General features: G+C 36.8%; 1 pseudogene; it reads left to right on the top strand.

Annotated features, from left to right (window-relative positions):
- Positions 1–14,565: 14,565 nt before the first annotated feature.
- The window catches only part of LOC132016272 (golgin-45-like), a 5,063-nt pseudogene continuing 2,277 nt past the window's right edge, over positions 14,566–17,351 (top strand).

The raw sequence follows: 17,351 nt of genomic DNA, 5'->3' as shown, positions 1-17,351 counted from the left end.
GCTTGCCTCGGGTATCCAGGGATGGGCTTATACTGATTTATATGCCAATACCTAAAATCTTTCCAGTCTATGTGCCTTTGCAAATATTGTTTCCATCTTCAATTAAGGAAACTTCTTGTTTTTCAAGATCCTGCTCATGTTCTATCTCCACAATGAAACCCTCCCTGACTTTAGGAAGCAGAAGTACTCTCATCTGGTTTGCTCATACTAATTTAGTAACATCTGTCATGTTGCACTGATATTGTGTGTTAAACTTTTTATTAAACTGTCTTATTCTAGAGATTCTGGGCTATGCCTTATTTATTATTTATATCCTCATTGTCTAGGTTGGGGGTATTGAATAAATATTTGATGAATAAATATATTTGACTAAGGTAATTGCATTAAGAATATGCATTAAAAATGTGACATATAGTCTACTGCTATATAAATTGTGTATTATCGACTCTGTCAGTATTTCCCTTTATAACTCAGTTTCTTCTCTTGTTATTTTCCATAATTTTTCTATAATATACAAATGAATTATGTTTAGTACAGTGCATGGCTATATATATATTTTTTCATGGCTATATTTTTAAATACTTCTCATATATCATAGTATGTTACCTGGCCCATTGTAATGTTTTCTTTGTATATTCGGATTCCTATTGTTTGAATTTATAAAATACAGTGGATCCAGCAAAACCTGTTTGACTGATATTAACCTAAAATATGGTATAATGGTATTCTTCCAGGTTTATTTAGTATAAAATCATAACACCGGGAGGAAGTTAACTCTTTATTTTCTCTAATGCATTCTGATTTTTAACTGAATAATGTCAGAAATATATTTCTAGAGATGTTGAAACTCACCTGGGTTGGAGAAAGGTTAAAGGAAAAAAGAAGGGAAATGTGGCTTACTTCTCTGCTCTTCAGTGTGGCCTGCTCCACATTAGAGAGGCAGAATCTCAGGGTCACTCCCACTGAGTCAGAATCTGCATTTTAACAAGAGGCCCAGGTGATTCGCGTGTACACTGAAGTTTGAGATGCCCTGAAGACCAGCAGTGGCTCTTTTTCTTTTTCTGTCTGCATTAGAAGAGGAATATCTCTGTTGTCAGACATCTACAAAAGAGGAAGAACTACTTGAAACCACTGATTTCTGAAAATTGTTAAATTCAGGGCAAAAGAATATTTTTCTCATAGGGTTAATGAAAGGATCCAGTATCTCTCTACCAGACTATATGGCTCTTTGGTAAAAAGGAAGAATAAGTGTTTGGGATAATTAAAAATCTGTTGGCTTAAACATGTTTGCAGACTAACAAATTTTTTATGTATATGTATGTACATATACGCTACTATGATTAATTCAGAATAGAATTTTTATAGAAATATAAAAATAAATAAGGCATAGCAAAAGAAATATTCCCAAATAGCTAAATAAGAAGAAAAGAATGGATAACAAGCCCCTCAAATTTATGAATAAATGATGGAAACTTCAAATTCAACAACTGTATGAGGTTGTTTTTGACAATAATTGAAACTGTATTAAAGGCATAGAAATGAAGTATATTTGTTGTACATTAACTAGGACAGCATGTTTATGAAAAAAGACTCCTTTACATCTCTTTCATTGTTTTCTGGATGATCATTTTAAAATTGTTTTCATATACCGTAACAGAACCAAATATGGTTGGTAAATGGCATCTGTAATTTAGGTTCTTAACCTAGCCTTCTTCCTTGTGCCAATTACTATTAGTAGTAGCTGGCATGATAGATAATGCAGTATTGGACAATAGCTCCCTCTGAACTTCACAAACATTCACTCTATATACTGTTGGTAAACATAGTCAATGTTTAATGTATTATTTATCTCTAGTTTCCACTGAATAAGTTTCCATGTGTTATCTTTAAATATATGAAAAGCATCATCACATATATCTTTTGACATTTAAAATTATGTCAAACATTTTTTTAATTTTTTCAGATGAGAGATGTGTTTTTATATGAAATTATGAGTAATAAATAGTGATGAAATATTAATACCTTCATCTTTCTTTTAAATTTCTAGCCAAAGATCAGAAAAATGTTTCATTAATGAAAAAAACTAAGAAAGAAACTAAAATTAAGTTCCTTCTTAATTCAGGGAGATCTCATGATGTTGTGGAAATAGTTCCCACTGTGCTAGAGTTAAAGAAACAACCTTGAATCTTCTTGTGCACTTCCTAACTTTGTGGCCTTGAAACAGTCATTTACCATCTCCTGGGTTGAAAGCAGATTTTGAACTAAAATCCTGCTTTAAAAACACTTCTAGCTTTAGATCTATAATTAAGGAGTAGTTGTTTTATCTTATATATATAACTTTTATTTGTTTTTGCTAGTATAGATATAGGTATGGAACATAAATCAGAATGAGGTTTCAAATAGTAAATTCAAGTGTCAATATTAGTTGTTTTATTTTCTTAACTAAAGTAAACAACATAACAGCATTTTAATATATGGGTTGAGAAACACAAAGATTCAAGAGCCAGTTGGTTCTTTATGGCACAGTTTATCTACAAAATGTTGGTATTAAACTTTTATAATATAAATACTTCAATTTTTTTTTTTAAGATTTTATTTATTTGACAGAGAGAGATTTCAAGTAGGCAGAAAGGCAAGAGGGGAGAGAGAGAGAGAGAGAGAGGGAGAAGGAAGCAGGCTCCCTGCCTAGCAGAGAGCCCGATGTGAGACTCAATCCCAGGACCCTGAGATCATGACCTGAGCCGAAGGCAGAGGCTTAACCCACTGACCCAACCAGGCAGCCCAAGAACTTCAATTTTTATGATGTTCTAGGTAGTAGGTATCTCAATGTTTAGTTATTCCAGGAATAGCAGTTTAACTTTATAAATTTGTTATGGTACCAACTGAAATAGTAACAATAAGTCTACCAACAAATTCTGCTTTTGAAACAGTCCATCTGTGACATGGAAAAACAAATTAGTCCACCTTTCATTATTAGCCTGACGATAAATTAAAACAGTTTTCCTAAAACATATTTCCTAAGATTGCAACTTCAATTATAGATATGCTCATGGGAATCCTACAAATAGGATACTATAAATCTTGAATAAATTCAAAATTCCATCTGTTGTGTTCTAAAGAAAAATAGTATTCTAAAGGAAAAAAAATCATTTTCTCAAATCATTTTCTCTCTACCAATTTAAATGCAGGACAAGAGTTAAAATAGTTTCTAAAGAAGTTCTTTTTTCCCCTCACATATATTCATAACTTTGAGTTGTGTACTAAATTTAGTTCCACACTATAAGTAACTGACTTTCTTAATAGCATATGACAATTATTCATTTAAAATTGCTTAAAACATGTTTTTTGATATTTTATAGATAAGAGATGATCTGAATAGAGTACAGTGAGGTCGACCTATTTAATTATATTTTCACAGATACTTTTTTGTGCTTCCACTAGTCAGTGAGTTCTCTGAAGGTGAAGATCATATTTAATTTACTTTTGTATTCTTATTATCTTTTAAAAAAGATTTTATTTATTTATTTATTTATTTATTTATTTGTCAGATAGAGAGGGAGAGCACACACAGGCAGGGGGAGCAGCAGGCAGAGGGAGAAGCAGGCTCCCCACCCAGCAGGGAGCACAATGTGGGACTTGATCCCAGGGCCCTGGGATCTCGACCTGAGCTAAAGGCAGATGCTTAACCAGCTGAACCACCCAGGTGTCCCTCTTATCATCTTTTTAAAGCAGAAGAATGCCTAAATTACATTAGCTGATCTTAAGTTGCCAGATTTTCTAAAATAATCATTACCAAAGATGCTTGCCTCATTATTATAATTTTATATTCATTCCCTTTTTCTTTTAAATAATTTTCTTTTCTATATTTCTTAAACACGTGTTTGTGCTGTGATCTGTGGTGCCGGGAAGTCTTTATGTTTCATATCATGAAATCTTTTGGAAAAGAAATATCCTTCCATTATAGTATGAGTGGTGTAGATTATAATTTACTGAACTATGGCACTGGGAGGTAACTTCCTGAGGTGTAGGGGCAAGGATTAAAGATGACTTCATTCATGGTCCAAAGTATTATTTTCCCTTGCTTGAACAACTAAAATTATGTTTAGTGCTTTAAGAATATAAGTAATAACATGTTTACTGTCTTTGCACATAACTTTTTCCTGAGTTGAAGGGGAATTACTAGGACAAGGATTTAAACAATTTAAACGTCATGGTATGTAATGTCTGCAGGGCATCCTTAAACCTTTTAGGTCTTCTCATTTCTTTACATTTGATCATTTAAAAAGTAAAATGGAATTTAATGTTTTAATTTGTTTCTGAAATTGAGCATTTTTCAAGTTTGTGGGACATTTCTCTTTTGTTTTCTAAAAATTCTCATACACTTTCTGTTAATAGGAGCATTTTTAGAGAACAGTTGCCACTGTTACTCTTTTAAATCTCCTTCCTGGGCTGATGTTGTTTCTCCTACATCAGAATTTTACTTACCTTTTAAAAGCACCATGTTAAAAAAATATTCTATAAAGCATTTTTGCTTGTCTTAATTTTTGTTTTCCGATATCTCATATATACCTTTAATGCTGCAATTCCCTAATCCATTTATTATTTTATGCACATCACTATGTATTACTTATTTTGCTGACAAAGTTATTCTCACGTTCAAAATCTTTCAGCAGCTCCTTATTGTCATTAGGCAGAAACTTCCTTCTCTGCTTGGCAATGAAGGTCTTCGACAAAGAGGATCCAGCTTTCACTTTTCCGGTTTATTCTCCTGCACGTTGGCTACCCCCCAACCAATCTGAATTAACTATATCCATTTTCCTTTGAATTTGTTAAATACATTCTTCTACTCATCATTTGTTTCTTTGCTGATTTTGATCCCATTCTATTATTTCTAGTGAAAAACTCTCTAAGTCACATGGCAAGTTTTACATTTCTTCTTGAGAGCTAATTTGATCGTTGGTGAGAGTTTATGGGAACCGCCATTTACTGACATTTTCCGTGCTGATTTGTATTGAAGTTGTCCTAAAGAATATGTCCCCAGGGTAATAATGTCAGCACCGGTTTTGTCTGCTCCTCCTCATGATACTTTGAGACTTTGTGCAAAACAGATCCTCAATACACGCTTATTTAATTGAATTAAACCTAAGTGCTAGTTGGTTAAATCCAGCTTTATTGAAGAGCTTGAATTAAGGCCTACAGCTAAAGGTCTCAGAAGTTCTTATGGATTTTCATATTTGATTTACACACTGAGCCAGAAGCTTTGGAATTATTACTGCCCTGGCTTAAAGAACATATTTATAAATATTCCTCGGGGAAATGCCTTTCCTCTTTTTTGAATAAGATAGACTCACTGAAAATAATTCCACAAGTAACCCTTCCTAAGTTACCATGTGCTGTGGGCAGTAAAACCTCAAAATATAGTTAATACTCGAAAAGGACAGCCTGAATATAAGGAGCAGTGGAAATATCTCTTGATGCTTACCTACAGAGATTGAATTTTTTCACTTTTCACCTTAAAGAAAAAGGTGAAACAGCTGGCAATATTAACAGGAAGTGATCTTTAGAGCATTACTTTAACAAACAAATAACAGAAAAATCTACACAACTACCATTTTAATTAGAAATTGGTACTTACCAAGGATTTAAATGTGAGAAGACATCTTCTGACCAAGATGGAGTAACAGGGATTGGATTTATGCTATCACCTGAAATAACAAAGGAAATAAAGACCAGGCTGATAGATGTAAATGTGTATATATGTATACACACACATACACACACACACAAACCCGGTTCCAATAAAGGACAATAACCCTTGAAAAACAAGGAGCAAACAAGATGAGTCTTATTATTATCCCAGCATACACCTTGATGAAGTTTTCAAGCTGGAGATCTCAGGCAAAACCTGGAAGACTCCTCTTAAGAAGATGGAGTAGAGAGCCTGGGGGAGGCCAAAGTGGCTAATGTTTGCAGGGCAGAATACCAGAGAGGAGAAAGCTGTACAGAAAATTCCAGAGATCTTCAGAAGGCCCCTCACCAATATTCCACTGAGTACAGATCAGCACCAGAGTCTGAAGGAACTGCCCAGGGCTAGTGAGAGAAAAATACTGAAGGAATAGAGGTGACCTTGCTTGGGGCTCCTCTGGGACTGAAGAGTATGCCTATTCCCACCGGGCCACATAGAAAACCTCATGATTCACAGGGGATTGAGAATAGTACATAGCAGTGTCTTGCCTCAGTTATGGGGAATAATTAGCCTAGACTGATTCAGCTTGGTCCTCCCTAACAAATCTTAAGAGCAAGACCTTAAAGGATCACACCTGCCCCCAACTGTAAGCACAACTCTACCCCTTCCTGCTGGAAGAGGCAACTGAAGTTCAGTGACCCTCCTTCCTGACTGATTCCTAGCTACATGGAGACTAAGAGGCAGCCAATTCTTACAGACAAGGGACACTTACTCCCTCCTCTGGGGAAAAGAGGTCTCCCTGGGAGACCTCTTACTCAAAATTGTTAAGGTAGGAAAGTCTCCACCCCTGCTATCATCCCAAGTTTCCCAGATCCAAGTTTCTGTCCTTTTTGGGACACAGCAGGTTACAAAGTTCTGGGATTTAGATGTTTGTGTTGATGCTCCATCCCCATGGGGGGTTGCTTTGAAGTTGGTGCATTTGTGTGCATTAGCAGACCATTTCAAAAGGTCCTTTTAGGCTAGCAGCTTCTGGGTTGTGCAGGATAAGACTAGCGGATACCAAGCCCATAGTATCTCATTTCTTGGAAAGTGGATTTCCTGGTGGGATGCCCATCTTGTGTGGGATCAGGTATTCTGTAAACTCCCAAGTAGTGGTTCTGATCGATGCCCAGTAGGCGGGAAAGCCTATAACCAGAATAGTTATCTATGCTTGCACTAACAAATTATTGCCCTTTCCAGACAAAAGGGACCCAATGTATCCAATCTGTCACGAAAGGGTTGTTGGTGCCTCAAGAAATCATACCATGCTAAGAGCTCAGCACTGGTCCCCAGGGATGACATGTTCTATTAACCATCTCTATAACTCTTCACAGGTTAGGCATTCCTGGATGCCATTCTGATATTGTTGCTCATTAAAATAATTATAATCCTTTGGCTTCTGGCAGTTAAATCACAGAACCTGACCTTTATTGCATCAGGGTCTTACTTCCATCAGCAAACTAATTTCTGTGACAGCCTCCACCATCAGCCCTGGCCTACAGAGAATTATCTTGAACATTTTATGATGCTAATGATGCTCATACCAGTCCTTTCCTTATGATCTTGGTAAATAGTGTGTTCTCTAGGCCTTCTTAAGGAATGCAGTCTTTTGGATATTTTGGCCTCACATAGCATAATTGTTCCAGCAGAGCCAAATCACTGAGACTTTTAATCTATTCCTCTACTAGCTGCCGCAGGAATTCACATAGTTCAATCTCCTTCACCCCAGGTGACTTTTTCTGGCTTCTGCTAGAAATCCAAGCGGCAATTTGTGCCATTGCCTAGCTTTTCACCAGAATATTAAATCCCATCTCCAAGTCAATACACTCTTCCTGATCCAGAATTATGGTCCAGCTCTTTTGATGGAGCACCTGCTGTATCCAGTTCCATAAGTACATGTGTGTAAGCCTGCTACCTATCATAGCTCTTTGGGATACTGTTTCCCCTCTCATGAGGGCCAACACTTCCTTAGCTGCATTGTTGTGTCTTAACACTTGCTGTAAGTCTGTTTGTCAGGAGAATTGGTCAGGAAAACTCCTGAGAAGTCATCTGTTGCTTTGTTTGGGAGAAACCTGTCTTACCTTTCCTTGTGGGAAGAGTGCTAGCTGTTCATGGGGAAGGGTGGGGACATTTTGTACATTCAGAGAATGATGGGGACTCAAAATCTTCATTAGATGTTCCTGGTGTAGCATCCTAGGAGCTGATGTCAGCATAACAGCCCTGACTCTGTTGAACATTCAACCATCTTTGAAGTTCAGTAACTGACTGTTAAATACTGACCTTGATCTTCATCTTTTTCTGCTTGCTAACTGCATGAGTGGAGGGCTGCTTTTTAGCTGCTAAGTAGACTCTCTTGCTCTTATGCTTCACTTTCTATTATTTCTTAATTTCTGCCAGATTTTCATTATCCACTTTTAGGGCAACAATTAACTCAGTAAAGATTATTTAATTCCATTATCTTTATATTTATTAACCATTCTCCCCTCCCCTGCCCCATAGAGTTTGAATGCCTGAATCCTCAATGCTAGAGTGTAGCCATCCCCAGATAGTCTCCCAGGTGGTCACAGGTAAAAGTTTGAACAAGTAGAATACTCCCTTGTGCCAGAAGCTGCCCATTCTCCACTTGCCATTCAGGGTAGGATCTACATTGTCAGCTGAGTAGTGAGGGACAGTTACCCAGACCCCATCTCACTGCTTGCCTTCTCAGACCATTCCTGGTACCAACTATGTTCACTGGGTGACCCAGACATCAGATGCTAAGACAAAATTTTTATTGGAGGGTAAAGCCTATGAAAGGAAAAGAGTAAAAAAAGAGGCAATCAATCTACATGAAGAACTAAGAATGTCTCTGCCAGCTTGGTAGGGTGCTCTGGACCAAAGATATAGGTTATCTGGTGTAGTCCTGTCCTTTGCTTGGCTCTAATCAGTCTTTGACTGAGAGCCAATGTAAAAAATTTGATCCTAGATCAAAAGCTAAGGCAGACCTCGAAGAAGCTAAGAGCTGGAGGTTATCAGCTAACCACATTCCTCATAGCTGGACAGTGAGTCTCTTCTTGAATGATCTGCAGGCCGCATCATTGTGTTTGCCAGAGCTCTCAAAAATACCTGCTTTTGTACTTTGATTTCTGAATCTGTTTCTGATTGTAACAATAAGTCCAGGACTAGGAAATTTGAAAGAACACCTTGCTGGAGGTGTTCTTCACTTCTCCAAGGGAAAGGCTGGACACACATGGCAGGTACCTGGAAGTGTTAAACCAAGAGAAAGTGCCACAAGGGAAAATGCACTCATCTGTACTGGTTAGGTCATTATCTTGATTTCAAGTGTGTACCTTAACCTGCTATTTACCTTTCCTTGTATCTAATTGTTAATTTCAGTGAGATAGCAGAGTTTGAAATAGAAGGATAGAATACTGCTAACACATCTTACATTAATTAATTAATTAAGCGATTTTGGTATTTAAAAAAAATACAATAGAGATTTTGAAAATGTCTGAATTAGAAATACATTACTTGTTTGAGGAAGTCTCATGGAAAAATACTAACAATTAGATGTCTAGAATATGTGTTTTCTTTTTTTTTTAATATAATTTTTTATTTTTTATAAACATATATTTTTATCCCCAGGGGTACAGGTCTGTGAATCACCAGGTTTACACACTTCACAGCACTTACCAAAACACATACCCTCCCCAATGTCCATAATACCACCCCCTTCTCCCAAACCCCCTCCCCCCAGCAACCCTCAGTTTATTTTGTGAGATTAAGAGTCACTTATGGTTTGTGTTTTCCTATCTAGACAACCATAGTTCAGATAATGTGGTAAATTAAGATTGGATTATTTGAATTTTACTTTTTTACTCTCCATGAAAAAGAGATTACCTAATAGAGGAGTAGTTACTGAATAATATTGCAGAAAATCTAACTCTTTTAAAGCCATGTAGAAGCACACAATTTGTGTCTCTTCTGTCTACTTCAACATTTATTACACTTGTTAATTAAAGCATGTCTCCAAAGACCTCTGCTTGCCAACCATGTATAACCCTGGCTGGAAGTGCCCTATGTATCTGAAGGTAAAGATGTTTGATACAATTACTGTCTAAGACAGTCCATATTGGCCTTCCTCTTCAGAGGAACAACATATTCTTGAAAGAAAAAAGCTCTTAAATGTTGTATAAATGATATTTAACTAATCTACATTGGTCTTTGCTGGTACATCATGCATTTATTTTTGAGTGTGGGTCTCTTAAGTTTGACCTAGCACACAAAAAAATAAATAAATAAAAAGAAAGAAAGAAAGAAAAAAAGGTAAATTTACTACAGGAGTGATAGGGAAAATTGCCATTTAAAACAACTGCTGCCTAAGGAGGGTGGACACTGTAAAATTAATTTCTTTTCTCTTGCATCCTTGGAAGGATTTGAACATGTAAATTTGAGCTTTGAGCTAAAATTCAAAGCAGTGCTCGAGGATAATTTGTAGCTCTCCTGAAGAGATATTAAGGAGGTCGAGATGGCATAGAGGAAGAAAGGAATCAGTATGACGAGGAAAAGCTGGAATTCTAAATAGGGAACAGGGCCGTCCTGGAATGGGGTGTTCAAAAATTTAATACCGAAAACTCACTGCTTCCATTTTTTTTGTTGTAAATCTTTTTTCTGACTTCTTCAAACCTTCAGTAGAATCTGTTGTGCCTACAAATGCTGTATTTGAGAGCCAGAGTACTTTGTTGTTGTTTTAAAGTTTAATTGTTTTTAAGAATTACAGAAAGAGATTGAGGCTGAATCCCATGACTAGACTGACACAAATCAGAGAGGAACATCATCAGTCAGAAAAATTAACAGGATTAATTCAGTAGATGCCAAAAATGACCATGAAAATCTAAGCCACTTCCACATTCCATCCCCCACCTCCCAAATCCTAGTGATTAATAGAAATCTTGCAAAGTTTTACAAATGATCCACAAATAGTGGAATTAGGGTTCAAGTCCATTAGCCAGGCCTCAAGGGGCAGGTGACCCTGTTAAAATCTGAGTTCCACAGGGATACTGGAATCTAGGAATAAAGATACACATAGGCCTTGGTAATAATGGAAGCAAAACCTCAAAGTTTCCTCAGTGGCTCATCTCAGTGTCTTTATGTGCATTAGCTTTTTTTTTTTTTTAAATGATTTTATTTATTTATTTGAGAGAAAGAGAGAGAGCAAGCACGAGAGGAGAGAGATCAGCGGGAGAAGCAGACTCCCTGCTGAGCAGGGAGTCTGATGTGGGACTTGATCCTAGGACTCCAGGATCATGACCTGAGCCAAAGGCAGTCACTTAACCAACTGAGCCACCCAGGCGCCCCTGCATTAGCTTTAAAAATTTTTAATTTTACTGTGCTAAGAGCACTTAACTTGAGATCTACACTATCAACAGATTTTAAAATGTACAGCACAAATTGTTAGCTATTTGCAAAAGTCAGAAATGTTCTCAAAGATAAACATCTAATCTGTTTTTTAAGGTCCTCTGTGAGAAAGTAAGTTTTCAATGTCCAATAGACACAATTTTTTTTTTTTAACAGGGGATCTCTAGAATGTACTTATCTTGTACAACAAAACTTTATATCTGTTGTATTTGTTTTTCATCTTACTTAAGACTTTTTTCTCTACATAGTAGAAAACTTGACTTTCAACTGCTACCAGGAAGGAGTGATCACACTTGCTGGGTCTCAAATCTTAGGGAAACATATGATTATGTTTGACTCAGACCATTTCTGATGATATCCTCTGTACCAGCCAACTGTGGTATTGTGTAGTTTGCACTGTACACTAGGATAAGGATTTTTTTTTTAAGTACCAGCATTTTTAGATGTACTATTCCTATATTCCTGTAGTCATCCATTTATTCTTCTGATGTATGCATCAGGAGTTTTGCATCCCCCAAAATGTAGCAAGTGTTTTAATCCATTAGTTACAGAATGTTATAAACTGCCTTTTCCAATAATAAATCATGTCAACATTGAAAAAATAACATCTAGTAAAAGAATTTAGGACATAGCAGCAAATTATTAATAGAACAATTGAGACAAGGGGAAGGATGCACTTATAGTCAGGAAACGGTGATTGATGGTAGAGCCCATTTTTTCATGAAGAATTTATTTTACACTCCCCAAAGACCATCTGGAAAGCCTTCTCTGGATGTTTACCTGTGTGTTTTGTGTTTAATAACAGTTCTAGACATCTCTTAATCACATCTGTCAAATGATGTTGGAGATAGACACCTAAACATAATGTCTTCAAGGACAGTCACACATTAGTGACTAAGACCTTCATTCACTCAAGAAAAGGACATGAAAATGTGATGTATACTGATTTTCAACTGCTCTATCTTAAATCTCACAGAACATAGTATCCTTAGGGCATGTTTAAATATATGTGTAGGTGTGAAAGTGTATACTTGTGTAAATATTTTTGATTGGTGATATTTCTGATCTTCATCACAAACATTATGCTCATATGTCATGCAAACATGATGGTGTCAGACTGGCTGTTGTTTCTAAATTGTGTTTCTATGGGGGAGGGGCTGGGAGGAAAAACAATTCCCTTTTATTTGCATTGTTCTTACAGTTCTTTCATTATTCTTGAAGTTCTGCTATAATATACAGAAGTAATGAATTAACCATAAAATCTCAGCAGCTTAACCTAACAATATTTTCTTCTTGCTCATGAAACAGATCTAGGGCAAAGCTAAAGTTGTGTAGTGCCTTGGATTCAGTCACTCAGAGATTTTGGCTGACAGAAGCCCCACTATCTTATAGCTGAACCATCTGGAACACATGGCTTCTTCCCCACCCATGTGATGGGCAAAGAACGCTCCATAAAAACTTTCACTGGGAATGAAGTGTTTTGCTCTGGAAAAGACATGTAATTCCATTGACCAGAACTACTCATATGGCCTCACCTAACTGCAGAAGCCCTGGGAAGTATAAGAGTATATGAAATAATTGGTGATGTGTCTTTGCCACACTATATTCCAGACCTATATTTGTTGGGCAAGAGAAATTTTAATGAACCAAGTGAAAATTTTAAATACTAAACTCCTATTCCTTTCTTTTTGTTCTAATGAACAACACATATAAAACATGATGACATATTGATTTAGAGTCCTAATTCACTTTCCTCCTGATTTTTATGCTGAGGGCACCATTCTTCTTTCAACAGTCCACTAGCTTATGTTGGTTATGGATTATTCAGTGTGCCAGAGAAGTGCTGAGAGCTATAAGGTGACTCTGGTTACAGAAAGTAAACATACAAAATCCCGCACATACAAAACCAAACCAAACCACTGTTTATGTGGCATGAAGTTAATTTCTAATTGAGAACTTATTGTTTAGGGTTAAAAAAAAGTTAGCCTTTATTTTTGTACCTCTTTGACCCATTCTTCACTTTCTCATTTGTCCTCTATCCCTAATCTCCTTTTAATGAGGAACAAGTTGAGCTAACAGAACCAATTCCTATCTCTAGCTATTTACCATAAACCACTGCTTCTTTATTCAATCTTTCCCCATCTGATCCTTTTTAGAATTGGAGCCGATGAAAACCAAATGAGATGATGGTGAGCTACAACGCTAATCAGAGATAACCAGCAATGTTCATGTTGTAGAAAACATTAAGCCTTCTTTTAACACCTTAAAGATTATTCTTTTCATTTAATACCAATGTAAAGAGTAATCCAAAAGGAAGTGCTGGTTTTAATAGCCACAAAATGTCTAGCTATTTAATAAAATTTCACAAACTGGTCTTAAATTACATTCAGGAGCAATTCAAATTACATGCAGAGAAAGACATATTCTCTGGTGGAAAAGCCTGTAGTGAGTCTTATTTATGAAACCAAAGTCATGTTTGCTTCATTAAAATATGAATATATAGGGGTGCCTGGGTGGCTCAGTGGGTTAAAGCCTCTGCCTTCGGCTCGGGTCATGATCCCAGGGTCCTGGGATTGAGCCCCACGTCGGGCTCTCTGCTCGGCGGGGAGCCTGCTTCCTCCTCTCTCTCTCTCTCTGTCTGCCCCTCTGCCTACTTGTGGTCTCTGTCTGTCAAATAAATAAATAAAATATTAAAAAAATATGAATATATACTTATACAACAATTTAGGAAAAGACTTTGTGGAATATAGGTCTGGGTGAATTTCTTGTGTTACCTATTTTTGCAAGTTTTTAAAAACATTGAAATCAGTATTGTGGGTTCTTAGAGATGAACCACCTGTCACAAATCAGAACCAACATTTATTGTAGCTTATTAAGAGGAAAAGTTGCTAGCAAAAACCATTTAAAGTGTAAAACAGGATATTGAAAACTTTCTTTCCCATGAGGTCTTTAAGAAACAGATTAGATGTTCATCTGTGATAATAGTTCTAACTTTTGTAAATAGATAATTATTTCATATGGTAGAATCACTAAAGGTGAGAAATGCATGGGGACAGAAGGAAGGCAGAAGAGCACAAGCACGTGTACGCATGTGTGGGTGTGAGAGAAAGAGAGAGAGTGAGAGAAAGGAGGGCCTACATTTCTCAGGAGAATTACATTTGTTTGTAGGTAACTGAACTGAATATGAAATTGCTTTTGAAGATAGCCACAAGCTAGAATATACATTATAAACTGGAGTTATAAATTATAAATAATTTATATTCCAACTTAATATGTTATCACAGTTCAAATATGTCTACCTTGTTAAAAAAAAATGTCATCATAGGAGTGATAGTATCCAGATTTTGACATAGGTCATTCCCAAGTTTGGTCTCCCTCACAAGAAGATCAACTAGTAATTATCCATAGATAAGACACCATTGTGAAAATCCCAGAAACTGGAGATGAGGCTAAAGGACGCCTTGGACCACAGATACCAGACAGGACCATGTTTGATGGGTAAGAGGAGTGGCTACACTCTGACTGCATTCGTTGCCTTCCCCATTCCCTCAACACCCCCACCCCCCATAAGAACAACACTGCATTGCACTGAGATAGCACCTCTGGATCTAGGTTTCTCCGGTGGAAAAAAAAAAGGGGGGGGGCCAAGATGAACACCCATCTCCCTCAGCATTTTGAGGCACTTTCTAGGAGGTCCACTCAGGTCTCACCTCACAGAAATCACTGAGGAAATCTGCAGGGCTTGACCATTGGAGATCAGATAGAAATAGGAGGAGTGGGGCTTATAGCACCTGGCACCCAGGTCTTGGCAGATTGCAATTCTCCTCTGAGAGACACTGGAGCAGATGTTCTAGCCAGATGCTCTGTCCATCTGTCGAGCCAAGCTGGTGGCACTGTCTGGCCGAGACATAAGCTCATATGTATGTGGTCAACTAATATTTGACAAAGGAGCCTAGAATACTCAATGAGAAAAGATATTCTCTTTAATAAACGGTGCTTGGAAAACTGGATATTCCCATGTAAAAGGATGAAACTGGACTTTTATCTAACACCCTCAAAACAAATAACTCAAAATGGTTAAAGATTAAATGTAAAATCTCAAACCATAAAATTCCTAGAAGAAAACACAAGGAAAAGCTCCTTGATAATGGTCTTGGCAATGATTTTAAGGATATGATAGTCAAAGCATAAGAAACAAGAGCAAAAATAAATCAGTGGGAATAACTATATCAAAGCAAAATGCCTCTGTATAGTAAAAGAAATGATAATGAAATGAAAAAGCAAAGTTTTATCCAAATAATGAAATCAACTATTCATTTCCACATGAGATTATAAACTCTTCACAGGCAGGGAACTTATTATACTTTTGAATTTTCCATAATATCTGTTAAGACATGTAAGTATATAATAAATATTTCTTGTTTAATTAATTATAACTAATTCAGTCAACATAAAGTCTGACTTTTGCAAAAGTATACTTTTTTCTTTCTTTCTTTCTTTCTTTTCTTTTCTTTTTTTTTTTTTTTTTTGGAGAGAGAGAGAGAGCAAGCAGGTAGAGGGAGAGAGAATACTAACAAAGCTCCAGGCCCAGCACTGAGTCCAACACGGGGCTCAATCTCAGGACCCTGAGATCATGACCTGAGCCAAAATCAAGTCAGACACTTAACTGACTGAGATACCCAGGTACCCCCAGAAGGACACTATTCAACCTATCAGTGCTTTGGAGGTTTGTTTTCAGAGTAGAGAAAATTCTTTATACAAAGAAGGACTTAGTGACCTTTTCCATAAATGTATTTTACAGGTAGAAGAGTACTCTTTTGTACTTTGAAAAGTATGACTTAATATCAAAATAAATGCTTTGCTCATATAAAAGCTGCAATAAAATATTAGCAATAAAATAATAAAAACATTTTTCTTAGAAGAAAAAGAAAGGAAAAGCCAACACATAGAATGGGAGAAAATATTTATAAGCCATGTATCTTTTAAAAGATTAGTATCTGAAATATATAAAGAATTCCTACAACTCAATAGGAAAAATACAAGTAGTCTAATTAAAACATGGGCAAATAATCTGAAGAGACGTTTTCCCAAAGAACACATAAAAATGTCCAGCAGATACATCAGAAGGTGTTCAACACCACTAATCATCAGGGAAATTCAGATAAAAACTAAATGAGTTAGTGACCGTGCAGCTGGATATCAGAGAGGTCTGGGAAGATCAGCTTTGGAATGGAAAAGGAGTGTGTAGAACAGTTTACTCTGCAACACAGAGCCCAGCAATCTGTAACGTGCAGTCTTCTGAAATCAGAAAAGTAAGGAACTTCAGCTATTTTCAGTAGAAATCTGGAGGTGCATTTTCATTGGTTAAAAAATGACTACATTTGGGGGCGCCTGGGTGGCTCAGTGGGTTAAGCCGCTGCCTTCGGCTCAGGTCATGATCTCAGGGTCCTGGGATTGAGTCCTGCATCGGGCTCTCTGCTCAGCAGGGAGCATGCTTCCCTCTCTTTCTCTGCCTGCCTCTCTGTCTACCTGTGATCTCTATGTCAAATAAATAAATAAAATCTTAAAAAAAAATGACTACATTCGATAGTTTAGAAACCAACCCAGTCTGAGGAGCAGGGGATGGAATAAAAACTGAGGAGCCACCTAAATCTGTTGAGTTATGGCTGGTGTCCAACCCATAAAACATCACATCCTTCAGAATCCATGAAAGAAAGTAGTTCAATCAGAGATCCTAGGAGTTCAACTAAGGAAGATTTTCACAGAAAAAACAGTGGAAGTTGAAACTGTAAGAATATTAGTTCCCCATCACCCAAGGCAAGGGAAGCAAGGGCCAGAATGAACAACTGGGACTTCATCAAGATCAAAAGCTTTTGCACAGCAAAGGAAACAGTCAACAAAACCAAAGACAATGGACAGAATGGGAGATGATATTTGAAAATGACATATCAGATAAAGGACTAGTATCCAAAATCTATAAAGAGCTTAGCAAACTCAACACCCAGAGAACAAGTAATCCAATCAAGAAATGGGCAGAGGACATGAAGACATTTCTTCAGGGAAGACATCCAAATGGCCAACAGACACATGAAAAAGTGCTCCACATCACTCAGCATCAGGGAAATACAAATCAAAACCACAATGAGATACCACCTCACACCAGTCAGAATGGCTAAAATTAACAAGTCAGGAAATGACAGATGATGGCGAGGATGCAGAGAAAGGGGAA

This window comes from Mustela nigripes, chromosome 4, assembly GCF_022355385.1.
Source record: "Mustela nigripes isolate SB6536 chromosome 4, MUSNIG.SB6536, whole genome shotgun sequence".
In the NCBI taxonomy this organism is placed as follows: domain Eukaryota; kingdom Metazoa; phylum Chordata; class Mammalia; order Carnivora; family Mustelidae; genus Mustela; species Mustela nigripes.
Note: the sequence above shows the minus strand (reverse complement) of the source record. Positions and strands in the feature narration are given on the sequence as shown.